This window comes from Lactuca virosa, chromosome 9 (assembly GCF_052849685.1).
Source record: "Lactuca virosa cultivar CGN04683 chromosome 9, Lactuca_virosa_CGN04683_v6, whole genome shotgun sequence".
Lineage (NCBI taxonomy): Eukaryota > Viridiplantae > Streptophyta > Magnoliopsida > Asterales > Asteraceae > Lactuca > Lactuca virosa.
This window is the reverse complement of record NC_136434.1, coordinates 296,214,213-296,223,249: the sequence shown is the minus strand read 5'-3', so window position 1 is coordinate 296,223,249 and position 9,037 is coordinate 296,214,213. Positions and strand designations below refer to the sequence as shown.

General features: G+C 38.3%; 1 long non-coding RNA gene across 1 annotated transcript; it reads right to left on the bottom strand.

Moving 5' to 3' along the window:
• Positions 1-7,149: 7,149 nt before the first annotated feature.
• LOC145138178 (uncharacterized) lies at positions 7,150-8,121 on the bottom strand. Its single transcript, XR_013721371.1, has 2 exons — positions 7,997-8,121; positions 7,150-7,906 (listed from the first exon to the last, which is right to left on the bottom strand). It is a non-coding gene; the product is annotated as an uncharacterized LOC145138178 (long non-coding RNA).
• Positions 8,122-9,037: the final 916 nt, after the last annotated feature.

Here is a 9,037-nt window from a genome sequence, read left to right as displayed (position 1 = left end):
GCATGTAGACCGAAGCCTCTAAGACTATGAGTTAGGCCTTAATGATTCGATCTATACCTATCGTTTCTTCCCAATCAGGCTACTAAATTAACTCCAGTCATGAGCTACCTTACTCTTCTCAAAAAAGTTAAGAGTTTTCTGCTTTGTCACTTTTATATAGCAGGGGTACTTTCGGTTCCTTAACCACCTACTCTACATTCTCCATCAACTTTCGTTCCACCAACGTAACCCTTGAGACTCTCGGTTCTAACCACTGCGGTTTATGGTTACACAAAATTTGTGTTTATGATCTTAGATGCGTATACTACGTGCTAAGTGAGACCCAAAGTCCAATACCAATAATGATTTGACGGTGAATATTTTTATTCAAGCTCTCACTTGTTACCTAACGAAATCTCATTTTATTTTTTGCGTGGTCTTTATGAGATAGTCTAACACCAAGGCATTTCTTCCCAAAAAGATCCAGTTTGATTTTTGTTTTTGAGATTTCTATGATATCCTCAGTCACACCAAAATCTATCCAACCTACTTGTTCAACAGACGACATCGGTCTCACAAGTACTTCATCTAACTTTCGGTCTTATGTTAAGTATCGACGTTCGGTTGAAGATAATCCATCCTTTTAGAGCCATTATTTGAAAAGAAGCCTTTCGATGTTTCTCAAAAAACACTCCATCGTATTTTCTCGGGGAACCACACAAGCACTTCAAGTCTCTCTTGACTTTGAAGGAAGAGATTCTTTCCCGGAATTGTCTGCTTTATGTCTTCTTCACGATATCACTCACATCCTATACACGTTTTACTTTATTTCTTTAGCTTTCACACACTCTTACACGAAAATACTTTGTGATTTTCCAAAATTCTGATTAATGTTCCTTATGGCTTGTTTAAAGTTTCCTTTAGGCGCAAAAATGGTTATTTTACCATCTAGAGCGAAGACGAATTTCAAACGACGATACGTGGATAAGATTCTAGGCGCGTGAATTTGAACGATTCCTAAACCCACGCTTGCTGACGTTTATCTGGAGCAACCAACCTGTCACATCGCGCTTTTTCAGGCGACGTTTCAGTGATCGCATCATTATCACGAAGATTCTTTCTCTCTCCTAGCAACGGTATATAAAAGGTTTCTCGCACGCATTATATCTTCTTACATTTTGCAACCTCTCCCCAATACACAAGACGATCTGCTACTGTGCATCTTCTTCTTTACATCAACAATGGCGGCATCATCATCTGTTCAAGATCAAACAGCTTCCTCTTCTTTGCTTGTGATCAAACCCAATCATAATTTGATCATTCAACTAAACCCCTTTCTGTATGATTCATACATGCTCCAAGTTATCGAGTGTCTCAAGTACTCTCCTCTGGTTGTTGCACTCACGAAGATGGAATCTGTTCTAATGTCTCTACTATCTCAAGCCTATTCTACTGTATCCTATGATAAGAACAAGGAGAGGATCTATTTTCAAATCTTTTCTCACAAGGCATCAATTTCGAAAGGGTGATTCTGTTCCCTGCTACAGCTTACCGTCGATGCCTCTGTTATCTCTCCTGATTTCATAACGACAACTCAACTGTTTACGATGATTTATGAGATGGGGTACACTGATGTTCTTACCACCGTGATGAAGGTTAAGAAATCGTGTTTGCTGTCGCAGTGGAATGGGTTGCTTACTCTAATAAACAAGGGTTTGGCGGAAAGGGTTGCTGGGGTCAGATGGTACAAGTAAAGGTTTTCTGACCATACTCTATGGTCTCTACAATGGAATTAACCCCGACTATGGCTCGATTATTTGGTCGCAGCTGGTGCAAAGTCTCAACATATCAACGAGACATTCCGAGATTTCTTGTGGTCGTTTCTGGACCATCGTCACCAGGCGGGCTATTGATACTTTATAGATTCCAGTCATGCAAGATGCATTGGTCTCTTTGGTGGCTGCCTTTCATACGAATAAGATCATCTTCTCCGATGCCACAAAGTTCTCTCACATTGGTTCAATACCTGAGACGATGTACAGGGAAGTGACAACCGAAAGTAAAGTGATGGCTGACTACCGAAAGCTTCCTCCCACAGGACCAAGAGAACTAACTTCTGCACAGCAAGCTGCTTTAGATGATGTGGAGAAGCCTGCCAGGCGAGGAAAAAGGGCAGATACCAAGAAAGTGACAACCGAAGGTCCTTCGTCTAAGCCTGTCAAGTCTAAAAAGCTTCAAGGCTGAAAAGGCTGAAAAGGCTGAAGAGGCTGAAAAGGCTCCAAAGAAAGTTAAGAAGTTGGCAAGGAAATGCAAAAGTCCTTCTCCTTCCAGTTCAGAACATGATGAGGAGCGCTCAGCAGATGAGGAAGAAGAAGTTCAACATCATGGTTCACCAAGAGGTAATACACCTCCTCGTTCTCCAACTCCTACTGAACAACTTCATGACAAGATTCCAACCCCTCCTCCATCTCCACCGAAATCCACTATTCCAGTTTCGGTTGCTCCCATTCCACCACCTTCTACATCTCAAACCACCACTTCTCTACCACCACCACCACCAGTTAGCACCGTACCAATCTCTACAACTTCTTTACCTCCTCCCATATTTTCACAAACAACTACCACAACTCTTCCTACCACCACAACAACCGAACCTCCTGTTACATCCAAACCTCTTTCACCCTCACCTTCCACTGATTCTGGTAATACTCTCGGTGGTGACAATGTTGAGTTTGACTCGACTTATTACAGTCCGTATCGCCTTCCCACCGATGAAGATGAAGAGGCTCATGTCACAAGACAACAAGTGTAGAGTCTAGATGCCGAGCTTGATCAATTGCTCGCCTCTACAAGGACTTACAACGATGTTGTGCTCAAGGCTTTTCTGGACACCGCTTTTGAGCAGTATACAGGAGCTATTGACAAATCAACATAGGCGGTTGAAGCATCAACATCTTCTTGCCAGAAGGCTACCACTGAAGTTGCAGAACTTATTCACAGTTCCAAGATTTTTCTTGAGTCCCTTAAGGGTCATGCCGATTCTAATGTTGCGAAAGTGGATGCTTCAATTGACTCTTTGTCAGAATCACTTCAAGAGGAGCACGCCAAATTTGAGAATGTTCGTTCTTCCATTCAAGCTAAGAACACTTCTCTTTTGAGCTCAGTGAATTCTCGCCTTGAAACACTCCATGCTGATTTATCAAAGGAGAGCGCCTTAAGGGAAGATCTTGCACGGCAAACCTCTACCATTGAAGTCCAAAAAGTTCAATTGGGTCAAGCTGAAAGGGAGATTTATTTGTTAAAGACTGAGCGTGCTGTATTTCGGAGTTGTGCTGGGGATGTTCAGAATATGCTCAACAATGTTCTTAGTGCTCATGATCCGATTTTGACATTAACCATCCGCAATCATCTGACTTCCAAGCTTCTTCCTGCCCTTGCACTTTTACATGAAATGAAGGGTGTTTCGGAGCGGTTCGTACCTCCAAAACAAGGGGGAGAAGGTGCTCAGACAACTCAACCGAAGGTCACTGTCAAAACGGAACCGAAGGGTAATGAAGCTTCAGGTTTTGGTGATCAAGATAAGAAGAAGGGACTTGCTGATGATAGTGATGAAGAAGAAACAATTGTTGAAGCCCTGAAATGAAAGAAGAGGGATAAGGAGTTAGATGAAACTCTTCGTATTGCGAAGGAAGCGGAAGAGAGGGAGCGAAAGAACAAGGAAAGACAAGATGCCTTAATTTGCAAAAAGGCCTTGTTTCCTCCTTGGACCAGGGAGACGCTCATCAAAGAAGCAATAGAGTTTCCAAGCATGTACTGGCTGGAACCTGTGGCTTCATTTGATTGTGAGAACACGAGGGACTCGCAGTTTGATATGCCTATAACACGAAAGGCATTTACGTTTCACTGCTTTGATTCAACTGTTCAAGTTCTCTCACCTCACCCTCAAGTTGATCGTGAACTTATCGATTTTTATCTCAAGTTCAGTCAGCCTCAGTACCTGACCTGGAGTGCACAGAAGATTGTAACTGTCAAGGTGCTGAAACCTTCGCCTGCAGGGAAGTTTATTAATGTCAATTTCAAGATTACTCGAGGTTCAAACAACTCGGTCTCTGTGATATCCCTGGCAGATCTTCCTAACTTGAATCCTCATGATTGGATCTTGTTGTTTAACATCTTGCTCACTAATGAGAAGGAATATGAGTCGATCCTAGATCATCTGAAGAGGATGTTGGCTTCTTACGTCCATGAAGTTGCTGCAATGGATCAAGAGATTGCTAAAGTTTTGAACAAGAAACCAACTGTCAAGCCAACTGGAAAGCCTGGAGATGTAAACAAGATGAAGATGGGTCAAATTGGTTCTAAACATCTTACGGTGATGTTCACAAGAGGCAAAGCTAAAAGATTTCTTTTTGCTCTTGTTAATAAGCATCTGTTGTCAACGGACTGCTTAGAGCATATAATTAATATCATCCATCGAGGTAAGCAGAACACTGAGGCAGACAAGAAGAACTTCACGGACATGCTTCGGTGGTACATTACTTTTCGTTATACTCTACTGGCCATTATACCGAAGGTGTACAAGACTGTCAAGAAGTCTTCTATAGCTCAACCGAACTGACCTTTCGGATCCATTGACGCAAAGGGGGAGATTTTTGGGTATTCTATGTTGCGTCATGGGCTTAGTTTTGCATATCTGGACTGGGTCTGTCCATCCGTGATTATTAATTTGGGTTAAACTATAAATAGTGCATGCATGTATGCCTTAGGTACGGTCGTGATTATTATTATTATTACTTTGTAACCCTAAACACCTCTACAGTCGAAGTTCTTAATCGAGCTCTTCTGAGGTGTTAAAGTTTAATCATTCGACATCAGTTAAACCATTCCTGTGTTCTTTATTACGTCATTAATTGTTTTTCTGCTTAGAATCTATCGATCCTACTAGAACTTTGATCTAACAGCGGGGTTTCACCAAAACCCTAATAAGTGCTTCATGGCTTAAGCACTTAAGCCCAAAAAATCAGATCTATCGACCAAATGTGTCATAGGACTATAAAGTCTCAAACTTTATCACTTTGGACGTCCATAAAGCTCTTAATACTTGGTCTTAATCCATTAAGACCTTCTTATTCCATGCATTGGAGACATTCAACTAATGTGATCTCATTTTTACCACTTAGGACCTCCTCTAAGGTCTGAAAGGACAGCTCATTTCGTCCAAATCATAACATGCACCATTTTGGGACAAGAATGCTTTCATAAAGCTAAAATGACTAGATCTATCTCATACAAGAATAAAGTTCCAAGATTTTTACCTTTTGGAGCTTCTAGGGATCAAGCGAACTTCAGATCTACAACCTTGATTTTCTTCTCCAACTCCTTGATGCAACACCTTCTTCTTAAAACACTCAAGAAACACACAAAAAGCTCAAATACTCAATGAAATGGCTAGGGTTTGGGGAAAACGACTCTAAGCAGTGGAGGCTGGGGTAAGGGAGGGTCTTGTGCTCATAATTGTTGCTTATATAGTCCCCAAACCCTAAATATTAGGGTTTCCTTCTGCCATGAGTACGCCCAGCGTACACAAGTGTACGCCCAGCATAGTAGGGAGCGCGTAGTACGCTCAGCGTACCCTTATGTACGCGCAATGTACTCCTCCTGATTCCAATAATTGCAATTTAGCCCTTAGACTTTCATGGCTTCACCCTTCTATCCTCATGGACTATAAATGACAAATCTTGGGATGTTACAAATTCCAAATTAATTCTTGATCAATACTAATTAAATCATATGATTTCATATAAATTTATTAGAACTTATAATATATTAATAAATCATAAATAACCTCTTCTCAAATGTCCTTCCTATCAAATTGTTGTGGTGATATGCAACCCATATGGATCATGCTACACTCGGGTCAAGTACATACCAATTATAGTTATGGACTTAGACACCTAATCCAACAGTTTGAATCATACTTCCCTCATTTTCTATCATTTATATTATTTTAAAAGAAATTACAAAAATGATCGTGTGGTTTATCAATAGTCACGAATTCAGTCACTTTATATTTGAAAAGACAAAAAATGCGCTTATGAATTCAGTTTCTAATAGCTGGATACTAATGGAGTTAGTAAAGGGGCCATCCGTGCAAGTTTTGCAAACCACAATGACCATTTACATAAAAAAAAAAAAAAAAAAAAAAAACTAGAAACTGAATTTGTGATTTTTGACAAACCACGACCATTTTTATAATCTTGTCTATAGTAAAATTCACTAACACCATTGTTCTTTAATAAATATATGTCCTTAGATCATTAATTTCAAAATTACATCGAACTAAATATTCGTTGTTTTTATGTAAGTTTTGTTTTGTTAACATCGTGACTTATGACGACTTCGTTGAGCTTTCAAAAGGGAGTGTTCTTGATAATTTCCTCCCACGACAACTTACACCACACACTAATATATATACATATATTATAGCCAATTGGTCCACTTGCATGTGGGTAGTTTGAATAGAAATTATGAAAGGGTCATTTTAACGACATGGGCTTGGGACAAATACTTTTTCCGAATCTAGACCAAGAAGCATTTTTAGGTCAAGATTCGTCGGATACAAGAGAATTTGAACTCGATACAGTGACTTGTAAACAATTTGATTTCTAGACAATACTGTATAGTTTAGACCCAATTTTTATTAGTTAAACTTCCAAAATTCGTAGAATTGCCTTTGTATTATTAAAATATGTCTTTATTACAAAAAAGCCCGTGAATTTTATGCACAAGGGTCTGAGATGTTGTGATACTTTAATAAAGGTTAACCCACATGGCCACAATATGGCGGAATGTATGTTATTATGTAGTTTTTAGTCATCAAAATATGCTATACTTTGGTCATGGTTTTGAATCTTAGTAACATTTTAATTACTAATTTGGTATTGGTAATTTATGTTTGTACCTTGTAGTTTCACCTTCAATTCAATGTAATCCTTCACAACCATTTTACCCACATTTACCCACGAGTCCAAATACGACAAATCGGTTTCCGTCAAAAACTAAATGACTCACTTTTCTAGTAGTATAGAGGATGAAAATACAAGACTTTAATTATTATACGACATATAGGTGCATACATACTATTGAAGTTCACAAGTTACCAAAAATACATTAATTACGACAAAGATACGACACTTTTATTACGTAAATAAACATACAAACATACACACTTATATGAAAGTTCCAAAAAATACATAATTGTGAAAATACAATAAAAGACAACACTTGTAAATTCCTCAGAATAAAAATACATTACCACAAAGACAAGACCATCGATGGCATTTGATGATTGCTAGGCAGCTAGGGTACTTGATTAATGGCACAGTCGTTGAGAGGATTTTTTGTTACAGACAACGACGTAGAAACGGTACCCTGGGAATAATGGCAAGGGATGTTTTCTTTTACTAAGACGCCCTCGTTGCAAATAGTACTTTGTGTCCCATCGCCAGCAACTAAGAAGACGCAACTCATTCCAGGGATATCATCTGTTAACGTAGAATGCTCACATGCAATGTTTAAATATTTTTCAACCTGTTCACACTTTTTATCCAGTTTGTAAATCCATTTTCCTACTGTCCAACCGACACGTAACTGCTTTCTACCATTGGCCTGAAATAACTTATCTCCTATCATCATCACAATAGTTTCTGCTACCTTCTGTGACACCTCAGATGACGCATCTTCAGCTTGTGTATTCACTTTTATCCAATTCTCCAGTCGAGTGCTATCCTGTAGTAGTTTTACATTGGCCGTCAACATGGTAGTAGTAGATGTGGATAACTGATTCACTCCCGAAGCAAACTTACGTTTATGCAACTGCTTTCCAACACCATTGATCATCGTTTCAAGCAATTTACGATCCCCTACCCTGCACGTTGGTATTTTTGACATTTAATTTAAGCATGCATGTATAAGATAATATCAAAAACTAAAACAGTGATGAAAAACCTTATCGTACCTAACTTGAGGGAGGTTATCGTTGGCATGGGAAGAGCAAGTAAGAAGAAGGATCGGTAGGAGGAAGACGACCAATTTCTTAACAAACAAAGCCATTTGTATGAATTATGTAGTATGTATGAATTGAATGTGTGATATTAGATCGATGGTATTTATAGATAACATCCATTATGTAATTACTTTGCAATTAGAATACATGTAGAATATACACCGTCATGCATGTGGGCCAAATAATTTGGTGCTTCTAGAACTTAGGTGACTAGCTGAAATAAAAAACGGAAACATGGGCTTGTTTTTTTATTTTCGTTTAATTTGTTTTAGTGTCAATAGGTAATGTAGGCTATAAAATTAAGCCTTTTACTTTCTGAATAAGAGTTGCATCCGTTTTTTGAGTCTCAATTATTTCATCCTTTGACTTTGTATTATGCACGTTTATCGGACATCGGTTTTTTTTGGTGTAAAAAGAAGGGCCTGGTATCCAACAATAACATCCATTACGTAATTACTCTGCAATTACAATACATATGGAAGCCACACCGTACGTACACACAACCGTCGAGTTGTCCAATTTTAAAGAAAATTTATAGTTTTCATTTTGGTGATCTAGAACTCTTTTATTTAAAACCTATATTTTTTTTTTAACCAAAAATATAATCTACTCTAAAGCTAAGGTTTAATGCTACTTATGTCTACCATGATTTGAACCTTCAACGTTTAAACGGAAGAGCAACACCAAATACCGCTGGACTAGATCAGTCCTTTGTTGGTGTTGCCGAGCGGTATCATGTGTTGACTTCCTCTTTGAGTTTGAAATTCCAAGTCGTATGATGAACATATATATGTCTTATATATTAAACGTTAGCTTAAGAGTAGATTATATCTGTTGATCAATAAAAAAAAATATAAGTTTTAAATAAATTTTACATTGAGTTTTTTAATATTTTATTATTTTGAGCAGCGAAATACTTATTTGGGGATGTATATATAAATCGTATTATAATATAAGTATGTAGATGTTTATTTTAAATCATATATATATATA